The 23,373-nt window shown below is 43.2% G+C and overlaps 1 long non-coding RNA gene across 1 annotated transcript in view; it reads left to right on the top strand.

Moving 5' to 3' along the window:
• The window catches only part of LOC310708496, a 46,087-nt gene that overhangs the window by 11,198 nt on the left and 11,516 nt on the right, over positions 1–23,373 (top strand). The window contains exon 3 of the long non-coding RNA XR_014527052.1: positions 19,325–19,404. This is a non-coding gene — a long non-coding RNA (uncharacterized lncRNA). The remainder of the gene's footprint in view (positions 1–19,324; positions 19,405–23,373) is intronic.

The following is a 23,373-nucleotide window of genomic DNA, read 5'->3' as shown; positions in this document are numbered from 1 at the left end:
TCTCTCGCGGATCGCTCCCGGGTCCCGGGGGGTTGCACTTCAGCTCTTAAAATCGACTCTTATCCTCCAGCAAAATTACTTATACTGCCAAGTCGTGAAATTCGTAGCTTTTATCCAATAAAGAGAAGAATGTTCTCTCGACCTTAGTTATCTAATTCTTGCTTTAATTTATCTACAAGACGGGGAGACGGACTTCCTTTTAGCACCTCCCCCGATCGTGCCTAATTCAGAAAAAAAGATTTTTAGTTCCAATTTCTGTACTACTCACGGGTTGTTACTTTTAAAGTCCAAATGTTCAAAGAAAGAAGTCAGCGCTCTCTGGCCATGGCATGCGGCTTCGCTCCGTAGGAGAAGCGGTCTACTCTCAGCACCACGCCACTCCCCGTCCCCCGCTCCGCAGCCTTTAAAAAGGCTCCTTCGCGGTTGGGGGGCGCAAATGGTGCCCGCCAAGTCACCAAGTCCACAGGCTACAGCGCCTGTGGTTTCTGAGGGTCCCCGTGTCGTCGCCGCAGCAAGACCCGTCTTCTACGGAGCTGATTCCCTCCGGAGCTCGGAGGGAGTCCGCCATTAGTCGATGGCGCTGACCCGGAAGTAAGCCTTCTGCACTACTCACGTAAGGCATAAAGTGGCCCTAGATGACCTATATTTCTTCAGAAGTCAACAAAACCATGCTGGATTTCTCCACTTCTGCACTAGAACTTGTATTTGTCTTGACATTCAGCTTCCTGGACATCACTACATTGAGAGTACCAACTACTGGTAGTAGAAGCAGGGAAACACCCAGAACTGTGATGTTAGAACATTATTATTATTATTATTATTATTATTATTATTATTACCCCGCCCTCCCCAGCCAAGTCCGGGCTCAGGGCGGCTAACAAGCAATAATAAAAACAAGTTGAATGAATACAACTTAAAAACAAGATTAAAATACAACTTTAAAATATTGAAACATTAAAATATTAAAATGCAGCCTCATCACAGGAGGAGAAAGGAAAAAGAAAAAAGAAAGAGGGGGAGGGAATCAAATTGGCTCCAGGCCAAAGGCCAGGCGGAACAACTCTGTCTTACAGGCCCTGCAGAAAGAAATCAGATCCTGCAGGGCCCTGGTTTCATGGGCAAGTTGTACTAGACCAGGTCTGCTCACCAAGCACAATGCACCCAACTAGTCAAGCAATGTAGCTTCCCAAGTGCTTGGCAACTCTATGATTCTGCAATGCCACACAAGGTGGTGGAGATCCTGGTAGTCCACCCTACAGGTTCAGTGGGTTGCATTGGGCTTGATGAATCAAAAGTTGTGCTGGCCTGTTATTAGAAGAGCCGTAGCTCAGAGGCAGAGAATTTGCTTCGCATGCAAAAGGTTCCAGGTTCAATCCCTGGCATCTCTAGATAGTCAGGGGAAAATAACTTTTATTATTATTATTATTATTATTATTATTATTATTATTATTATTATATATATATATTAATTCATTTTTTAATATATCATTTTCAATAGTCATTCAACATAGGCTACATCTTATACAGTTTTTTTGGACTTCCATCAACCACATCTGAAAACTTTCCAGTTTTTTCACTTAATTTACATTTCTTAATTTCACTGTTGCTTTTAATGATCTTATCTATTGACTCTCTCATCATAGCACCACTTTAGCTAATGGGGCCTCCTGCTGCCGCCACGCCGCCGGAGCCCGATTTCTGTTCTTCTCCTGAAGCAAAGTTCTTAACCTGAAGCACTATTTCTGGGTTAGCAGAGTCTGTAACCTGAAGCGTATGTAACCTGAAGCATATGTAACCCGAGGTACTACTGTATAGCCACTGCTTAAAAAAAATAAAACCCCAGAAAATCAACATTCTGGGCAATCAACCACTGCTTTAACCCATCTGTGTCAGAGTGCAAAAGCTTAAAGATATTACAAGGGAAATGTCATATTGGTGGTTTGTGGTTTTTATAGGGACTTAAGACTTAACACAGCCTTTTTCTAGGTGATTTGAACAGGTATTCCATTGAAACAACAGCCAAGAGGATAACCTTTGATTATGAAACTTCAAAGGATGAGCAAACATTAGCGGCGTTACAAAATAATGTCTTTAGTTGCTATATATGGCTGTGAGATTTCTCTTCTCCTAGACCACCGGGGATATATCAAACATGACTCAAGGTCTATTCTAAGGGTAATCTGGGGGCATAGTAGCCACAGAGGAATCTCCTGTATGTTGGTGTCATGACATAATTACCCCGTGGCCAGTAAATTGCACGCAAAGAGCTAAGAATGACATTTAGCCCCCTTCTGGCTTCCAGTTGAAACAGCCATTTATGGAGCAGATACCCGGTACAAACAGACGATGCTCTATACCTGTGCCTCCATGCTGCTTTGCCCTATGTGTCAGTCCTTGTTGTTGTTGTTGTTTAGTCGTGTCCGACTCTTTGTGACCCCATGGACCACAGCACACCAGGCACTCCTGTCTTCCACTGCCTCCCGCAGTTTGGTCAAACTCATGCTGGTAGCTTCGAGAACACTGTCCAACCATCTCATCCTCTGTCGTCCCCTTCTCCTTGTGCCCTCCATCTTTCCCAACATCAGGGTCCTTTCCAGGGAGTCTTCTCTTCTCATGAGGTGGCCAAAGTATTGGAGCCTCAGCTTCAAGATCTGTCCTTCCCGTGAGCACTCAGGGCTGATTTCCTTAAGAATGGATAGGTTTGATCTTCTTGCAGTCCATGGGACTCTCAAGAGTCTCCTCCAGCACCATAATTTAAAAGCATCAATTCTTTGGTGACCAGCCTTCTTTATGGTCCAACTTTCACTTCCATACTTACCCCTTATTTACCCCTTAAATTGGCAGTAGTCAGGTTGTGACTAGCAGAGCACACTAATAGAAATATGAAAGAGAAAGGCAGCTACAGTGAACCAATCTAATTTGTACTTCCTGAATCAATATGCGGACATGCAGCTATTCTTTGAAATTTGCGCTTTATGAATTTTGCAAATCAGTGCTCCAACACCCCCCCCCCAAACGTGCACATAATATTTGAAGGACAATTGTAAACAGTTAACAACACTAGCAGGGTTGATTTAAAAAGACTTGTAAAATTAAAGATTATTGCCTTTTTATATTTATTTAAAACTTGTGATAACAGAAATGAGTGAAATGTAAAATTGGAAGAGGTACAAATGCTATGACATCGAAATGAAATATGAAAACCATGAGGCGGGAGGGAGGGAAGTCCATTAGCTCACACGAGCAAAAAAAAATAAGATAACAATAAGGATGTATTTAAATATTACAAAACAGAAAACAATAAAAATATTATTTTAAAAAATGTGCACATTGTGAGAAACAATGCGTATGTTGGTGAAAATAAAATACAAAAATGCATTAGACAGTGGTACCTCGGGTTACATATGCTTCAGGTTACAGACACTTCAGGTTGCAGACTCTGCTAACCCAGAAATAGTACCTTGGGTTAAGAACTTTGCTTCAGGATGAGAACAGAAATTGTGCTCTGGCGGTGCGGCGGCAGGAGGAGGCCCCATTAGCGAAAGTGGTGCTTCAGGTTAAGAACAGTTTCAGGTTAAGAACAGACCTCCGGAACGAATTAAGTACTTAACCTGAGGTACCACTGTATAAGGGGAAATTATTATAGTAGGAAAAATATTTCTTATTTTCACAATAATTCATTTTGATACAGTTGCTTTTTTAATGTATCTTCTCCATATGTACGCATATAAATATAGAAACATAGAACTGCAGAGCTGGAAAGGACTCTGATGATCATTATTATTATTATTATTATTTTAAGTCATATTTATTAAAGTTTCATAAACAATCAAAAACTTCAAAATTTAAACATAGAATACAAAAACCAAAAAAAGCTACAAAAATGAGAAAATACAAAACAAAACACATAGAGGTACACAATAGAGAACAGTTAACAGAATAGAAAAAAGAATAAAAAACACCAAAAAACAAAACAGAGAAAAAATTAGTATTTTGATATCTTATACTTCATTCACTAGTTTCTTGACCTCCTCACACCTCCCTTTTTGTATTCCAGTTCAGATATTTAGTTCAGCAAATCCTTACCCTCTATCATTTATCCTTACTCAACATCTTAACCTATAATAAATATATATTTTCCACCATTATCAATCCATATTTACATATTCATATTAATCTTTTAACCAACACCACTTGTTTTCAGTCCAACATCCCTTTAACATTCATTAATTTTACAGTATTTCTGTAGATAGTCTTTAAATTTCTTCCATTCTTCTTCCACCGCCTCTTCTCCCTGGTCTCGGATTCTGCCAGTCATTTCTGCAGGACTCTGATGATCATTAGTCCAACTCCTTGCAATGCAGGAATATGCAGCTGTTCCATCTGGTGATTGAGGCTTTGGTGTTATCAGCACCATGCTCTAATCACCTGAGCTATCCAGGCTCACCCAGGTATGATGATGGCCTCTCGCCTCAGTTCCCTGTGCCACTCATGCCACCTTAAATCCGATCCTAGTGAGCACACTGCACCTTTAATGTGTGTTTGTCTTTGTTTGTGTGTGTTAGCGTGTTCATGTGTGCACATGCAAGACTGTGTGCAAGAGAGACCGTGCCTAAAGGTAAAGTTAAAGGACCCCTGGGTGGTTAATCACTTTATAATTACCGTATTTTTTGCTCTATAAGACTCACTTTTCCCCTCCTAAAAAGTAAGGGAAAATGTGTGTGCGTCTTATGGAGCGAATGCAGGCTGCGCAGCTATCCCAGAAGCCAAAACAGCAAGAGGGATTGCTGCTTTCACTGTGTAGCGATCCCTCTTGCTGTTTTGGCTTCTGAGATTCAGAATATTTTTTTTTCTTGTTTTCCTCCTCCAAAAACTAGGTGCGTCTTGTGGTCTGGTGCGTCTTATAGAGCGAAAAATATGGTACTCTCAGTGGAGAGAAGTGGGGTTTATCAACTGGTTGAGGAGGTGTTTCCACCTTTTGACAGGGAGAGTTAGACAAATCCAGAGACTCCAGCAGAGGGTGCCTGGCTGGTTTGGTTCTGGGAACATAGGTTTAAAAAAAGGGTAAAGGACCCCTGGACGGTTAAGTCCAGTCAAAGGTGACTATTGGGTTGCAGCGCTCATCTTGCTTTCAGGCCAAGGGAGCCGGCGTTTGTCCACAGACAGCTTTCCTGGTCATGTGGCCAGCAGGACTGAGCCGCTTCTGGTGCAATGGGACACCGTGACAGAAACCAGAGCGGACAGAAACACTGTTTACCTTCCTGCTATAGCAGTACCTATTTATCTACTTGCACTGGTGTGCTTTCGAACAGCTAGATTGGCAGGAGCAGGGACAGAGCAACGGGAGCTCACCCTGTTGCAGGGATTCGACCTGCCAACCTTCTGATTGGCAAGCCCAAGAGGCTCAGTGTTTTAGACCACAGCGCCACCCACGTCCCTGTGACCATGCCTAGTATCAGTATGTGGCCCCTGGAGGTCTGACCATAGCTGTCAACTTACAGATTTGAAAATAAGGGACCAGCAGCCTCAAAAATAAGGGATCAGCAGCCAAAATAAGGGATTTTCAGAGCACAGGTATGTTCAACTTCTGAGCCCCTCCAAGCCAAAGGCAGAAAACCCAGCCAGCAGCCAAACGAAGCCTCAAGCGGTGGTTCCCACAGCGCAGCAACCTGGCAAAGGGGATGCAGCAAGGAAAACCACCGTCACCTCTCCGCTGGGAAGCGCTGAGCAAAGGCGAGTCCCCAGGCAACACGGCCGATTTGATGGGCGCAAGGCATGCAAGCTCCACCTCCCAGTCGTTCTTAGACTCCTTATTGGGTGAGCAACGCAGCCAAGCAACACAGTTGGAGCCTCCCTCCTCCCTGGCCGGCAGGGAGGGAGGGAGAGGAGCTGCTTCCTTTGAAACCCGGGAAAGTTAAGGGACATCATCAATCCGGGACAGCAGCGGGACACAGCGCTGGGATAAGGGACTTTCCCTCTAAATAAGGGACACTTGACAGCTATGGGTCTGACCAAGGGCAACTATGGCCCTCAGACCAAGCCAATCAGCCACTCATCCTTTAAGAGCAAGTTGGTGCAGCATAATCCTATGGATGCAAAAAATCTAGACACCCCATAGTGCCTTAAAAAAGGTAGGAGCGTTGCAGCAGCACCTGGGATGCCAACAGCAATGACTTATATTTCAGCATCAGCTTCCTTGCACCTCTCTGTTAACCATTGCCTGGCAGGGAGGCTTAATATGTGGAGGGAGCAAACCAGAATGCGCCAACCAGAACAGGTATGCTCAGTTTTCCCCTCTCTCCCTGCAGCCGGGCTCCCAGAAAACGCTGCTGGAGACTTTTGCACAGAAACTTAATGGAGCTGCCCGAGCCTGCGTCAGCTAAGCGTTTATCACTGCAGTCTTCATTCATTAAAACTACTCATGTGTAGAATACTGTAGCTGTTGCAAATATCAGGGAGGCGATCAGTTCTCAACTATTAATGTGTAACTCAGGGACACGAATATCACCTGTGGAATTTAGACAGCTGTATGGAAAGACGAATGTCTTCCTCAATAAAGTGCACAAATCTCTGCCCCTTTATGTGAGGTATGTCGTCAGCGGCCCCTTCCCACTTCAGCCATATTTTCATTGCTCCGTTTCACACTCGCATTCTGATTATCCGGCGGCAAAGGCTCTGTCGGGCTTACTGTGCACCTGAAAAGAAAGTATCAGAAACATTAGCTTTTTGTAATTCGGTAATAACGCATGCTCTTTGGACCTTAACTGTTCAGCGAATACTACTGTTGAATTATCTGAGTGGCTTGAGATATTCAGCATAAATAAAAAGTCAAGATGCACTTTAGGCAAATATTCATACAAGTAGCGAATAGAAAGCGCTGTAAAATCTACATTAAACTCAAGAATTTGTTCATTCTTGCTTTTGCTTTTAAAATGAGTAGTCTACCTCCTTGCACACAAAGTCCAAGCACTTAGGATGCCTTTACAAAACAGCAAAACCAAAAGCATTTTTTAAATTTAATTAGATGTCAAAGAGAACAACAACTACCAGACTTTTAGAAGACATCTGAAGGCAGCCCTGTTTAGGGAAGCTTTTAATGTTTGATGTATCATTGTATTTTAATATTCTTTTGGAAGCTGCCCAGAGTGGCTGGGGAAACCCAGCCAGATGGGCGGGGTATAAATAATAAATTATTATTATTATTATTATTATTATTATTATTATTATTATTATTATTATTATTATTATTATTCAAAACAGTTCTGTACTACCTTTCATCCAGGGCTTTTTCCCCCCAGCCGGGACACACCAGAACTCAGTTCCAGCACCTCTTAGGTGGGCGCCACTGCTATTATAATACGAGAACAAGGTTCATGGTGAGTTATGGCACCTCTTTTTCTAGAAAAATAGCACTGCTTTCATGTGTGTGTAGCAGCGGTTCTCAACCTGTGGGTCCCCAGATGTTGTTGGACTACAACTCCCATCATCTCTGAGCTCTGGCCTTGCTAGCTAGGGGTGATGGGAGTTGTAGTTCAACAACATCTGGGGACCCACAGGTTGAGAAAGGCTGGTCTATGGCATGGGTAGGCAAACTAAGGCCCAGGGGCCGGATCTGGCCCAATTGCCTTCTAAATCCGGCCCTCGGACGGTCTGGGAATCGGCGTGTTTTTACATGAGTAGAATGTGTCCTTTTATTTAAAATGTATCTCTGGGTTATTTGTGGGGCCTGCCTGGTGTTTTTACATGAGTAGAATGTGTGCTTCTATTTAAAATGCATCTCTGGGTTATTTGTGGGGCATAGGAATTCATATTTTTTTTCAAAATATAGTCCAGCCCCCCGCAAGGACTGAGGGACAGTAGACTGAAAAGGTTTGCTGAAAAGGTTTGCTGACCCCTGGTCTAGGGTATGTCCCACCAAGGCTAGTGTTTTTGAAGGAGGTTATCTGGATGAGTTAATTTCTTAAAGGACAGCTTTTTTACAAGCAAGGAAAGCACCGTAGCTTTTCCACCTTCATACAAAACAAGGCATCATACATTATATTCTGTGGCACTCTGTTCCTACAACCACCGTCGGAGTTTCCTGTGTTTCGCTCACTGATGCAATGGTAACTTCTGATGCGGCGGGATGCCAGGAAACAAAACTGAGATTTCAGTAACGGAATATTATTTTTGGAGGCAACGTGTTCATGGAGTGAATGCAGGTCAGCTTTTACTCATTTACTGAAAAAATCCGTTGAACCTTCTAACTAGGTTATTTCATATTGAATTTCCTGCGGCGATGCTGACTTTCTTTGCTGGGAAGGGAAGCACTGAACCAATACTTGTTTTTAAGAGAGGTAGTGGGTTTTGCAGGGAGGGGAGAGTTTCGAAGAATATTTTGGTGCCTTCCAGAACCACAGCCTTAGCCCTGCAAAGTCCTCCTTCATATTTAGTTTTTTGACAGGCGTAAGTAGCAAGTGATTGCGTTCTTCACCCTTGAAAGATAACTTTTTTTTTTTTTACTGGGTATATGTGTATTTCTAAAGAATTCTATGTAATAGTGGAAGCACCACTGCTTCTTTGCAGATATTTTTTATAAAACAATTCTGGAAATATTGAAAGTTGATGGATATTATCTCTGTCTTTTGACACCAGTCTTTTAACACATAAAGAGGGACACTCTTCTCATTTTGGTTTGCGATAGCTCAAGTTGTACCTTTAACGCCATCCCACCTTTCGTGCCAATCATTCAACAAACCGAAAAGAAAAAGAAAAGAAAATGGATGAAAAAGGGACAGTTTTGTTAAATCTTACATATTATTAAGGGAAAATAAAAAAATTCCTTCCAGTAGCACCTTAAAGACCAACTAAGTTAGTTCTTGGTATGAGCTTTCGTGTGCATGCACACTTCTTCAGATACACACTTCAGATATATATATACTTCAGATATATTATTAAGGGAATGATTATAGAACAGTCATGGGAAGGAGTGACATAGCATGGGGGACACATGGGTGGTTTAGGGGAGTTTTTAATGTTTGTGTTTTTAATATACTGTTGGAAGCCACCCAGAGTGGCTGGGGAGGCCCAGCCAAATGGGCGGGTTGTAAGTAATAAATTCTTCTTCTTCTTCTTCTTCTTCTTCTTCTTCTTCTTCTTCTTCTTCTTGCGCAAAATTGTTAGGGGCCCGAGATTTCAACAGCCGGTGCCACCTCAGTACAGCTTCATGCTTTCGTCTCTGGGCTCTGATGAAAACGGCTTCTCCCTGAGAACCTGGAAGTGACCTGGGAGGTTGAATGGTTTAACTTGGTACAAGGCAGAGCCAAATATAGCTGACCTAGTGAAAGGTTGCATGGGAGTCATCCTGCAGATCATTAAAAACCGAGTTCTCCCTGGAACAGTTCTTGGAAGTGCAAGCCCAAGACAAAGAGCAGGAGCCAACACACATTCCATAGCGTGTCAGCTTAAGAACCAGCAATGCTTCATTGTTTACATTGGATTGTTTGGATTACACCTGATTGGAATGTGCACTAATTAGATCTACCCTAGATAGGTTTCAGCACACGGAAAGGATGTCACCTCTTAGAGACTTTACAGACTGAGGAGAAACTCCCCTTACTTTCTCAAGTCATGATTACTGCCTGAATCACTACATTTCTTGGCTGGATTCCCCCCCCACCCCACCCTCTCAAGCAGCAATTGACGTCAACATTGCCAATCATTAATTCGTCAAGTTACAAGTTTGTAATTTGCACAAGTGCCTAAACGCTGAATACAAGCCCCATTAATCAAACATTCCAGAGTCTGTTGCTGCTACATAACAGTATCGCAGTGTTATTTTAAACAGTAATGAGGCTATTTATTTATTTTAAGAGTGAAAAAAAAAGATTAGGAAAAGGAGTGAAATGCTCAGATCATGGATTGTGAAAGAGCCATTTTGGGAGGTAGAGTTTTCCAAGGTGGGTTTCCCTTCTCTAGGGGTGAATGAGAGGTCAGCAGACATCCTGGGCATCTTCTGGCACGCAGGTCATCAGAATGACAGAACTGCAAAACCAATGGGCCATTGAAGACCACATTATGCACAGCTCCATCCTATACATAGCAAACATTTATTTTAACACCACATATCATGTGTGTATCTGCTTCTTAAAATGCCATTAGTGTAAAAGCATCTGGGAAGTGAATTGGCGTGGGGTGCCCATAGAAGCATAGAAGAGTAGTTCAAGATCTGTGCATATGTTTTTATGTTATCAACACTTGCTGTGGGCGACATAACAACAAACACATTCACGACACAACAGCAACACAACACAACACAACAGCAAACGGCCAAGGCCATTTAGGGCAGGCTTCCTCAAGCTTGGCCCCCCAGATGTTTTTGGCCTACAACTCCCATGATCCCTAGCTAGCAGGACCAGTGGTCAGGGATGATGGGAACTGTAGTCTCAAAACATCTGGAGGGCCGAGGTTGAGGAAGCTTGGTTTAGGGCTTTAAAGGTTTGAACCAACACTTTGAATTGCGCTCAGAAGCGTACTGGGGGCCAATGTAGGTCTTTCAGAACCGGTGTTATATGGTCTCGGCGACCACTCCCAGTCACCAGTCTAACTGCCGCATTCTGGATTAATTGTAGTTTCCAGGTCACTTTCAAAGGTAGCCCCACGTAGAGCACATTGCAGTAGTCCAAGCGGGAGATAACTAGAGCATGCACCACTCTGGCGAGACAGTCTGCGGGCAGGTAGGGTCTCTGCCTGCATACCAGATGGAGCTGGTAGACAGCAGCCCTGGACACAACTTGCTCCAACAGTGCCTGAAACCCACATGCATCCTTCTATACTTCTCAGTTCACATTACCGCATCTCATTCTCTTCCCTTGAGAAAGGTGAACTTAAAAAGCCAGCCTTCTTATCTGGCGTCTAGCCCTACATCTATTCTCCATTATTTCTTTCCTCCTCGCCTGTGCCAGCAATATTCCAGGAAAGGGTCCTAGAGGAGGCAGTGGTTAGTTCCTTGGGAGTGTCAGAGGTGTAGTCTCACTGATACCTGCTCAGGGTCCTCTTGGCAGGGCCAGAGTTAGGGCTTGCACCTGAATCTAGCCCTTCCATGGCTTTCAGTGTTGATTCTTTGAACCTGGCTAGCGCCATCACATTAGATTGGAGTCAGAGCTACTGTCCAAGATGGGGATCATGAATACTAATCTAATGGGTGTACATGTACATTTATAAAATTTCCTTCCTTGTGAGCAGGGACACGATGAATAAATCTGAACTCTGTTTCTATTTCTTCTACACTGCAAGTGGCTGTGACATATGATTTTATGTTCAGCAACCAATCACTGGATTAGTTAGCTTTTTAAAGTTGCTGGTACTGTCATCTAATACAGTGTTCCCCAACCTTGGGCCTCCAGCTATTTTTGGACTACAACTCCCATCATCCCTCGCTAGCAAGACCAGTGGTCAAGGATGATGGGAATTGTAGTCCAAAAACAGCTGGAGGCCCAAGGTTGGGGAACACTGATCTAATAGGTGTAATCTAAAGGCATGTAATGCAGCAGCCTTGCAAAGTAGTTCTGGGTCTGGCGGGTGGCGCTGTGATCTAAAGCACTGAGCCTCTTGGGCTTGCCAATCGGAAGGTTGGCAGTTCGAATCTGCGCAACAAGGTGAGCTCCCATTGCTCGGTCCCAGCTCCTGCCAACCTAGCAGTTCGAAAGCACGCCAGTGCGAGGAGATAAATAGGTACCACTGCAGCGGGAAGGCAAATGGCATTTCCATGCATTCTGGTTTCCATCACAAGTGCCAAAAGTGGTTTAGTCCTGGTGGACACATGACCCACAAAGCTGTCAGTGGACAAACACCGGCTCCCTCGGCCTGAAGAGAGATGAGTGCTTCATCCCATAGTCTCCTTTGACTGGACTAAACTATCCAGGGGTGTTCTACCCTTTTATTGTTTAGGAAATGCAAAGACTGACCGACTTTTGTTTTCTGTGGGGAAACAGTAGAGACCATCAAGATTGTGATTGAAGACTATGTGCAGCACCTGAGTGGCTACCACTTCAAGTTGAAGTTTGACCCAGAGCTTGATCCGTCACGGGGTTTCTGTTGTGCCAGAAGCGGTTCAGTCCTGCTGGCCACATGACCCGGAAAGCTGTCTGTGGACAAACGCCGGCTCCTTCGGCCTGAAAGTGAGACGAGCGCCGCAACCCCATATTTACCTTTGACTGGATTTAACCATCCAGCGGTCCTTTACCTTTTACCTTTGCCTAGACTGTAGATAGGCAACCACCTACAAGTCGATCATATACCTCCTTGACCTCCATAAATGAAAATAGGGGTGTGTGTTGTGCACACGTGGGTAGGTTTGGGGTGGAGTCTAGCCTACCAGTGCTGTGACCCGGTGGACAACAGTGGGCAAACACAATCAATGAGCCTCAACTAGAAAGTGGGAACTCAAAGTGCATGCACACAAATGGTGGCAAAAACATGGGGGCAAGTAACATGCCACAAATTGTGCAAATTTATTACGTTGCATTTCTGCTAGACATAATAATGGGTATCTAGGATGACAACCACAGGCTACAGCCTGTTTCAAACCCCTGCCCTTTGGCCTCGGAGGCTTCTTCTAAATTGCCAGCTGTAGGCTATTATGAATTCGTTTTTGAAGTGGGAAAAGCTCGTTATTAAGACATTATCTAACTGAAGCAACCGAAATAGCTGCATTGATCATTATCTTAGGGCAATTAAGCTCAGAAATGTGACTGCTGTAAGAACAAAGTACGCTTATTTGTTGCTTCAACTCCCCACCCCCAAATACTACACAAGACCCAAAATAGCCTTACAATAATAATTATTCTCTCTGCAAACTATCATAAGACTGGGAGGATGGAAACGTATTTTCCAACCTGGGAGGTCTTGCTTTTGGGTTCATTCACTGGCTGATGTAAAACATTGTAGGATTTGCAGCAAAGCTTTCTTAGCAGCAACACTGCAGCTTGTAAACCCACCTGGCTTTTCTATACAGTGCAAGTCAAACAGTTGCATAAGCATCCCTATGTCAGCTTAGCAGGATCAGGGGATACATACTGTCCCGACATTGTACCAGTTATTCCCATGTGCCTTTTGAAGAGCCTAAGATCAAACCTCTCCATTCTGAAGGAAATCAGCCCTGAGTGCTCACTGGTAGGACAGAACCTGAAGCTGAGGATCCAATACTTTGGCCACCTCATGAGAAGAGGAGACTCCCTAGAAAAGACCCTGATGTTGGGAAAGATGGAGGGCACAAGGAGAAGGGGACGACAGAGGACGAGATGGTTGGACAGTGTTCTCGAAGCTACCAGTATGAGTTTGACCAAACTGCGGGAGGCAGTGGAAGACAGGAGGGCCTGGCATGCTCTGGTCCATGAGGTCACAAAGAGTCGGACACAACTAAACAACCAAACAACAACAAGAAGAAGATGCTCAAATTTAGCAAGTGAGTTCCCCATTTGTTTTTGGGTTTTTTAAGGAAAAGACTCATCCGCTTTCCCCCCATGAGACAAGCTAAAGACATGAGAGCTGGGCCACTAAAAGAAAAGATGGCAACCCTAGTGGTGCTGTGTTTCATATGGTTTGACATACTTTGACATTGCAGAGTGAAACATGCTGTTGCTTACAGTCAGATCAATCTATTTCAGTATTGTCTAGGCTTGGGAACTCCAAATGCTAATGGTCTCCAACTCCCATCAGCTCCAGAAGCATGGCCAACAGCCTGGGATGATGGGAGTTGTAGTCCGACAACATTTGGTGTGCCACAGGTTTTATACCTAGTCGATTCTGACTGGCAGCAGCTCTCCAGAGTTTCAAATAGGAATCATTCTCAGCCCGGCCTGTAGATGCTAAGGGCTGAAGTTTGGACCTTCCATGTGTTCATAGAATCATAGAATTGTAGCGTTGGAAGGGACCCTGAGGATCATTTATTCCAACTCATTGCAATGCAGGAATATGCAGCTGTCCCATACAGGGATTGAACCTGCAACCTTGGCATTATCTGTTAGAATTCCTGCTCCATGATTGCAGTCATGGGATTGTTGTCTATCACATGACGGTATATGTTTTGACTCCACAGAGCGGGAAGTGACGGAGACAGGATGTTTGTGTTACTGTGTTCTGTGAAGTGGGACTATTGTCCTTTGTTCTTTTTGTGTTTGCTGTCTGATGCTAGAGAGAGAGGGAGCCATGTTGCAGTGCTCCGTGTGTGTTTATATGTAAATAAAGTAGATTAGTCAAAATGCTGAGTTGCTGAGGGCTGTTACGCAAGCTGCGCAAACTCTGTGGATCCCTAAGTGTGCCGATGTCTGTTGGCATTGGTCGCTGTGACGTTTGGGCAGAAGAAAGCTTTTAAAGCTCCTGAACGATCGACCAGGAGGGAGAGAACATGCCAGTTGGGCGTGTGTCTCTGCCGGGGTCCTACTCGAGTGTAGGATGAGCTCCTGACATTATCAACATCACGCTCTAACCAACTGAGTTAAACATGTGCTGTACAATTGAGCCACATTCATTTCTGTGCAGGGTAGTTTTTCAGGCTATATGTATAACGTGTTTTCCAATTATTCCCTAAGCAGGCAACATGAATTAAAACACAAGCTTAGTGAAAGTTTACCCTAAAAAAAACAACACCACAGGTGCAACCAGGTGACTGACTGTAGAGCAGAAGTGAAGCAAAGGCTCCATGACCTACAATGTTTGGCAGGGAAGAGAGGGGATTATATCTATGTTTGCATGGATAAAGTCACCCACACACACTGGAAAGAATTTTAGAGCAAATGTTCACCAGGAACCATCTGAGAAATATTTTCCCTTTCGTCTGAAATGCCAGTACTTGATCACTGGTGGATAATTCAACTGACTTTTACAACTGTAAACATATAGTAATCCCAGACATTAAAATGCATGCAAATGGTGAAGTTCCTTTGGCTTTGCCATAAAATACAGCAGCTGAAGGCCATCTCCTTTGTAGAGAAAATATTTGGAGATCCACCCATGCTTGCCTAACATTGCTGTCGTAGAAGTAAAGGATAGGAAAAGCACTTTTTCAAAATAAATATAAAGTGAATACTCTATTGTGAACAAGTCTGAAAAATATGTACCGTATATTTTCCTGCCCTCCTTTCTACAAATATTAGTGGCTGAAAGAAACTTTCTAGTTTAAGACCTGCAAAGGTCTGCCAAATTTAGACTGGACAAGGAGGGGACAACAGAGGACGAGATGGTGGGACAGTGTTCTCGAAGCTACCAGCATGAGTTTGACCAAATTGCGGGAGGCAGTGGAAGGTACTATCTGCCTCTGAGTTTTTTGTTCTATTAGAGTGGCACCTCGGGTTGCATACGCTTCAGGTTACATACGCTTCAGGTTACAGACTCTGCTAACCCAGAAATAGTAGGTCGGGTTAAGAACTTTGCTTTAGGATGAGAACAGAAATCGTGCTCCGGCGGTGCGGCAGCAGCAGGAGGCCCCATTAATTAAAGTGGTGCTTCAGGTTAAGAACGGACCTCCGGAACGAATTAAGTACTTAACCTGAGGTACCACAGTACTCTCAAGGCTAGTTTCTCCCCTTTGCAGCCTCTGAAGTATTACCTTCTGCAAACCACTATTCTAAATCTATATTGTCCTCCTCTTCTCTGGAAGGTGCAGGAAGAGGGGGGCCAGTTCCAGGGCCAGATTTAGGTTTGATGAGGCCCTAAGCTTGTGAAGGTAATGGGGACCTTTATATGTCCAGCTGTCCTTTGTCAACAACAAATTGTCGCTGTTTTTTTGGGTTGAATATTTGATATATGGTAATTTATGGACCTAATAGGTCTCTAAAGCCATTTGCACATAACAAATAGGAGCCTACACAACACAAAACACTGTTGCTGTTTGTAGGTTTTATTTTATTTGTTTTTCATCTTATATTTCGAAAATGTTTTTTTTCTTTAAATTTTTTTGGGAGTACCAAGAGAGTGGGGCCCTAAGCTATAGCTTGTTTAGCTTATACGTAAATCTGGCACTGGCCGGTTCCCACCATTTCTCCTCAGTCCAGCCCCTGACATCTGTTTGTTTCATTCAGTTTGAGAACAATGGTAGGAAAATTGTGTTTTTAGAAAGCGAGAGAAAGATGGAAGAGAGCAAGAGGATTCCTTCACCTGTTTAGCGTCCAGCAGGGTACTGGAAATGATGGGTGAAATTGCACACAGATACACACACACACCACAGCAAACTTTAGGACTGTCATCTAAATTCTTCAAAGTTTGCAACTCTAACTCTAACCATTAGCATCATCCACACAAAGCTGATATATTTGAAACGCAACCGAGTTTGGAATGTTTAATATTGACTGGATTTTGATAAATGATAACCCACAGAGAACATAAAGAAGTGAAACTGAAGCAGGTTTGGGTCTTGGCCATAAAAAATAGGCGTGGGTAAAAAGCATTCCTTCCTTGAGGTGTTCTAATAATACTTCCTAGTTTAAAAAAAGCTTCTATGAAAGCATTTAGAGCTAATCGGCCAGGCCATTTTTATTGGTGCAGTAGTATTTTGTTTTTTGCTTTGTTTATTTTGCATTCCTTGGACGTGCCTTGCCAGATTCAACAAATTCTCTGGAGGCATTTCTAATAAAGATATAATCACCAGGCTTGCTATTTATGGATTACTTTACAACCGTGTTCAGGGAGATTTGGAATACACTAATTACAGCTCCAGCTGCTGCTGGAATGGAAGCTGGTTTTTTTATTACATCTAAAGATACAAATGAAATCAACAAGCAAATGGTTGACCTATTTCGCACATTGCGGCAGCAAAAGCAGTCACATTTTATATCAGCAGTTTGTAGAAACAAACAAAAAAAAAATTAATATGGGGAGGGGAGAGATATCAACTGAAAACCATTACAGTGGTACCTTGGGTTACATACGCTTCGGGTTACACACTCCACTAACCTAGAAATGGTGCTTCAGGATAAGAACAGAAATTGTGCTCCGGCGGCGCAGAAGCAGCAGGAGGCCCCATTAGCTTAAGTGGTGCTTCAGGTTAAGAACAGTTTCAGGTTAAGAACGGACCTCCAGAACGAATTAAGTTCTTAACCCAAGGTACCACTGTACTGTAATACTATCCCAGTAAATTTGACTATTACATAGTTACTGGCAGGACTGACACTTACATTTATATATGCTTTTCATTACGATTTTGTCTGCCTATTTTGTTTCTGGAAGCAATAATATGGCATACAAAAATTAACTATTAACCTGCCATCTTATGGCCCTGTGGTCTAAACCACGGAGCCTCTTGCCGATTGGAAGGTCTGCGGTTCAAATCCCCTCGACGGAGTGAGCTCCCGTTCCTCTGCCCCAGCTGCTGCCAACCTAGCAGTTCGAAAGCACACCAGTGCAAGTAGATAAATAGGTATTGCTGTGGTGGGAAGGTAAACGGCGTTTCCGGGCGCTCTGGCGCATGTCATGGTCCTGCCTGCACCACAAGCAGTTTAGTCCTGCTGGGCACATGACCCAGAAAACTGTCTGTGGACAAACGCCAGCTTCTTTGGCCTGAAAGCGAGATGAGCGCCGCAACCTCATAGTCTCCTTTGACTGGACTTAACCGTCCTGGGGTCCTTTACCTTTTAACCTTATGGTCCCTTAGGTAAAGGACCCCTGACCATTGGGTCCAGTCATGACCGACTCTGGGGTTGCGGTGCTCATCTTGCTTTATTGGCCGAGGGAGCCGGCATACAGCTTCCGGGTCATGTGGCCAGCATGAGTAAGCGTTTCTGGCGAAACCAGAGCAGCGCACAGAAACACAGTTTACCTTCCCGCCGGAGCAGTACCTATTTATCTACTTGCACTTTGATGTGCTTTCGAACTGCTAGGTGGGCAGGAGCAGGGACCGAGCAACGGGAGCTCACCCCGTCACGGGGATTCGAACAGCTGACCTTCTGATCGGCAAGTCCTAGGCTCTGTGGTCTAACTCACAGGAGGGCATCCTATAGGCAATATCAGATTTCCTTCTCTGAGGACACGGAGAAAGAGAGAAATCTCTTTTTGGATTGGAATGCCAGACATTGGCATAAATTGGGTTTTTTTTGTTTGTTTGTTTTGCATAGGTTCAACCATCTCTTGAGATAACATTAAAAAAAACAACTCACCACAAGAGTTCCCAAGGTGGGGCAGCAGACTTTGCACCCACTCAGACGCTGGGTGCCAGTTTGAATCAAGATGGTGCTCTGAAATGCAACTTTGGTGTGACTTTATTGGCACACAGTAGGTTTGACTGCCCCTTGAGATAGCGTTTCCAAACTCAGCTTGAGGTTTCCTGGGGTCGGAGTGGTTGTTTTCATTGAGGTTTGGGTCCCGGGTGCCATTGAGATTCAAGATAGCAGAACCGAAATGTAACTTTGGAATGGCTTCATCCATTTTTGGTGTCGCAGGTCCAAACTCACAAATTGCACTATTGAAAAAATCACATTTTTTTTAATTTTATTTTTTTAGTTTCTACAAATTCTGGGCAGTGCCAGGCACTCCCCACTAGTCTGATGTAAAAGTAGCCGGCCTATTTCACTATAGAAGCACACACTTCTTGCTTGGCTCATATACTTCAGGAGTAGAGCTGAGGTGAATCTCCCCTCCAAATTCACTATCACAGATTTTTATATCAAGTACTCTGAGCATTCACTACTGTTATTTATTTATCAGTTGGCATGCAATGGTATTTAGTATTTAAGGGCAGATAAGCTGGCATCAAATAGTATTTAGCAGTGCACCTTATTTGATTGTTTCCATGCAATGGCATTTAAAGCCATATAATATAATATAATATAATATAATATAATATAATATAATATAATATAATATAATATAATATAATATAATATAATATAATATAATATAATATAATATAATATAATATAATAATTATACCCCGCCCATCTGCCTGGGTTTCCCCAGCCACTCTGGGTGGCTCCCAACAGAATAAAAATGTGATAAAATAGCAAACATTTAAATCTTCCTTAAACACGGCTGCCTTCTGTTATGGCATTTTTCATTTGATACTAGCCAAAAAAAAAAAAAAAATCAAACCATAATGACCAATCAAAAATCAAATTCCTAATATTGAAGTAAAATCCTCCATTTACATTTCATGTTTGAAAATTTAGGCAAATTTCAAAGTTGTGAGATCCTTTGAATTCTAGAATCTTGGTTTTTTAAAAAAAGAGTTTTGAATTTGGTGGTTACTAAAAATATAAATCAGTGTGACCTTAAATGGTTAGTGTTTCCAGCCTTCCTTTGACCTTTTATTCAATGACAACTCATGATGATGTTCCTTTGTTTACTCCTTTGTCAGAAAACAGAGAGTGATGTAAGCAGCAGACCCGAAGCAAAGTTAGGCAACGGTCTGCTATTGTGGCTTTCCCTTATAGGGAGGTGAGTGTTCCTTCTATCGGTTCTGTCCTATTTGAATCTCTAACATGCAGCCAACCACTATCAGCTTTCTTGAACAATAAGCAACAAGTACTTAAAATTCCAAGGGAACGGGTCATGTATGACAGACAAATCTAATCAGAGTCATGTGTGGCTTTCAATTCTTTCGCAGTGAGATGGAACATCACCCACTTTAAAATGAAACTAGTTTAACCAGGTAGTCTCAAACCCACATACAGTAACCCTCTTAGTTTCAACTTTGGAGGTAGTAGAAGACAAGAACTTGCTTGCTATATTGCAAATAGGCAATATAGTTCCATCACAAGTGGTTTCTCTCTCTCTCTCTCTCTCTCTCTCTCTCTCTCTCTCACACACACACACACACACACTGTTTAAATTATTCTAAATGGTAAAACAGAAAATGTTTGTGTATATAGATATAATTTTATGTTTTACAATTTAGAATCAAGGAAATCATTGATATTTGAAGGATGTTTAAATGAGTATTCTAAATTGTAAAACAGAAAATGCAATTATATATAAAATATATTCTGTTTTACAATTTAGAATACTCATTTAAAAATCCTTCAAATATCAATGATAATGATTTCCTTTCTTCTCTTTCCCTGGTTCATTTTGCATAACATAAATCCCTGCCTATTTTACATAAACTACACCATTCAGTAGTCCATTATTACATTCATCAAAACTTATTCACACTGTTGAATTTATCTTAATGCTGCCAACGTTTTCAAGTGTACACAATTATTTCCCATATATTCAAGAAACATTTCCCAATCTTCTCTAAACATACGTTCTTCTTGTTCTCTTATTCTGTATGTTAAGTCCGCAAGCTGCAAATATTCCGTCAGCTTAAGTTGCCATTCTTCTTTAGTTGGGACCTTGCTCGTTCTCCATTTTAGGGCTACCACAAGTGATTTCCACTCCTCTGTCTTTTTTATCCATACTTCAAAGTTTTGGAGCATGCTGTCATCTCTGTCTGATGACACCCAGTTTCATTTTGCCTTTTCTTTAGCCTCGGGATAGCCTGAGGTTATGCAATTGTGCAATTGTGTGGGTGAATGACCTGCCAGAGATCAGTCGTGAACTGAATGGAGAAGATTGCTACCATCCTGATAAGGCAAAGATGTTCACGACAAGTTAAAGCTCCAGTCAGATAGGCTGTTGCTATTTTGCAGGTAGGATTCAAGCACAAACAAATTCAGGTCGTGCAGTTGAAGTGGTTTTGGTGCTTTTGCGCAACAAACCCATTTTCAAAACAAATAGGCCTTTTTGGAAACACAGTGGGAAGTGTGGAAGAACAACTGCCTGTTTCAACATCCTATAACATCCTTAGAAATAAATCAGAATGAAAGCCCAGTCAAGAGTCAGTGATGTACAACCTCCCTGAATACATTGCACAAACAAATCAAGACGAATGCTTAATAAATGCAAATTCACATTCAGAGGTTTGGCTGTTTTCTTGCATGCTCTGGGTAACCTGATTGCTGCAATGAACCGAGAGGGAGGGCTGAATTTATGAAACTTCAGCTGGATGCAGCAACTTCCTCAAACTAAGCTCAGGATATAAACAACATGGATTCTTTATTATCTAAGTTGTTTCCCAGTTTGTTTATGAGTACAGAACACAAGTTCTAAAAACAATAAACAGCAACAACTTATTTATACCCCTCCCATCTGGCTGGGTTTCCCCAGCCATTTATGGTGGCTTCTAACAAAAGATTAAAAATACATTAAAACACCAGACATTAAAAACTTCCCTAAACAGGGCTGCCTTCAGTTGTCTTCTAAACGTCAGATAGTTGTTTATTTCTTTCACATTTGATGGGAGGGCATTCCACAGGGTGGGCGCCACCACCGAGAAGGCCCTCTGCCTGGCTCCCTGTCGCTTCACTTCTCGCAGTGAGGGAACCGCCAGAAGGCCTTCGCCGCTGGACCTCAGTATCCAGGCAGAATGATGGGGGTGGAGACGCTCCTTCAGGTATACTGGGCCGAGGCCATTTAGGGCTTTAAAGGTCAGCACCAACACTTTGAATTGTGCTCGGAAACGTACTGGGAGTCAATAAAATCAATTCTACAAACCTAAAAAGCAAAAACAAAACCCAATTTCAGCTGATATAAAGCTGATATTTCATAAATTTCTGTGTTACACCTTAAAGAAAGCCTTCCTAAGCAAAAAAACAAAACAAAAAAAAGCTGACGGGTGGCATGCCGAGCGACCATAGAAAATATCATCCCCCCCCCATGACAAACAATTGGAGAATAACGATTAAAAGAAGCAAACAAAACAAACAAAAGCCTGTGAAAAAAAAATCAGGAATGCACAAGAAAGCTACTCTGCCCTCACTTCTCCCCTGGCTTGGCTGTTCATTCCAGCAGCTCCCTCCTGGTCCTCGTAGCATAGGATCGCTCTCTTCATGGAGTCAGTACCTTTGAACAAACCGGGACTTACTTCCGAGTAAAAATGCACAGAATCAGTTTGCAGGTAGTGACGGATCTATTTGGAATAAACTCTCGCTGCACAGGAATGACACAGACCTGCCTGGAAAGTCAACTGCTACCTCCCCACCAGCCACCCCAAATGCATAACTGGGGATATGAAAAAAAAAGCACCTTACGTCTGGGTGAGCGACAATGGCCACACAAAACATTATAAAATAGCAGCCAGTCATGGAAAGGTTTGTTTCTGTAAAAGACACCCGAAAAGCTGCTGACCTGAGCTATTTGGAGGAAGGTGTTTTGTTTTGTTTTTTAAAAAAGAAAGATCTACACAGTTCACATGTTTCGTTTCCTCTAACGAGGAACCAAAACACTGGATTGGCAGTGCTTTAATGGAGCAGAACAAACACTTTGTTTTATATGAACATGTTGTTCCAAATTGTGGTATTTGTGGGTGGCTGCATGCTGCACGAGAATCTTGTTTCAGATAAAAGGGAAGTGTTATAGAAAGCACTTGAGATCTTATGTATGTGTGGGCTTGGAAAGCAGAGTTGTCCCATTGTGGCAAGTTCAGGATCACTCCCGCTATTTGTATAGTGTAGGTTGTATAAAGGTAAAGGTACCCCTGACAGTCGGGACGCGGGTGGCGCTGTCAGTTAAACCACAGAGCCTAGGACTTGCCGATCAGAAGGGCGGCGGTTTGAATCCCCACAACGGGATGAGCTCCTGTTGCTCGGTCCCTGCTCCTGCCAACCTAGCAGTTCGAAAGCATGTCAAAGTGCAAGTAGATAAATAGGTACCACTCCAGCGGGAAGGTAAACGGCGTTTCCATGCGCTGCTCTGGTTCTCCAGAAGCGGCTTAGTCATGCTGTCCATATGACCCGGAAGCTGTATGACGGCTCCCTTGGCCAATAAAGTGAGATGAACGCCGCAACCCCAGAGTCGGTCACGACTGGACCTAATGGTCAGGGATCCCTTTACCTTTACCTTTACCCCTGACAGTTAGGGCCAGTCGCGGACGACTCTGGGGTTGTGCGCTCATCTCGCTCTATAGGCCGAGGGAGCCGGCGTTTGTCCGCAGACAGCTTCTGGGTCATGTGGCCAGCATGACTAAGCCCCTTCTGGCGAACCAGAGCAGCACATGGAAACACCGTTTACCTTCCCGCCGGAGCGGTACCTATTTATCTATTTGTACTTTGATGTGCTTTCTAACTGCTAGGTGGGCAGGAGCAGGGACCGAACAACGGGAGCTCACCCCATTGCGGGGAATCAAACTGCCAACCTTCTGATCAGCAAGCCCTAGGCTCTCTGGTTTAGACCACAGCGCCACCCGCTGTCCCTGTATGTTGTATACTGGGCAACAAAACCTTGGATTGCTCGATTTATTTTCTCTGTGCAATGATCACATCTCTAACAGGGAACAGAAAAACAAAACAAACAGCAGCTTCAGAATGAGCCACAAAGTCCCTTCAAAGCAAACCAGGCAGTTCTTTCTCCACTCCAAGTCTAGAG

This window comes from Podarcis liolepis, assembly GCF_965112155.1.
Source record: "Podarcis liolepis genome assembly, chromosome: 6".
Classification (NCBI taxonomy): Eukaryota; Metazoa; Chordata; class Lepidosauria; order Squamata; family Lacertidae; genus Podarcis; species Podarcis liolepis.
This window is presented reverse-complemented; position numbering and strand designations above follow the sequence as displayed.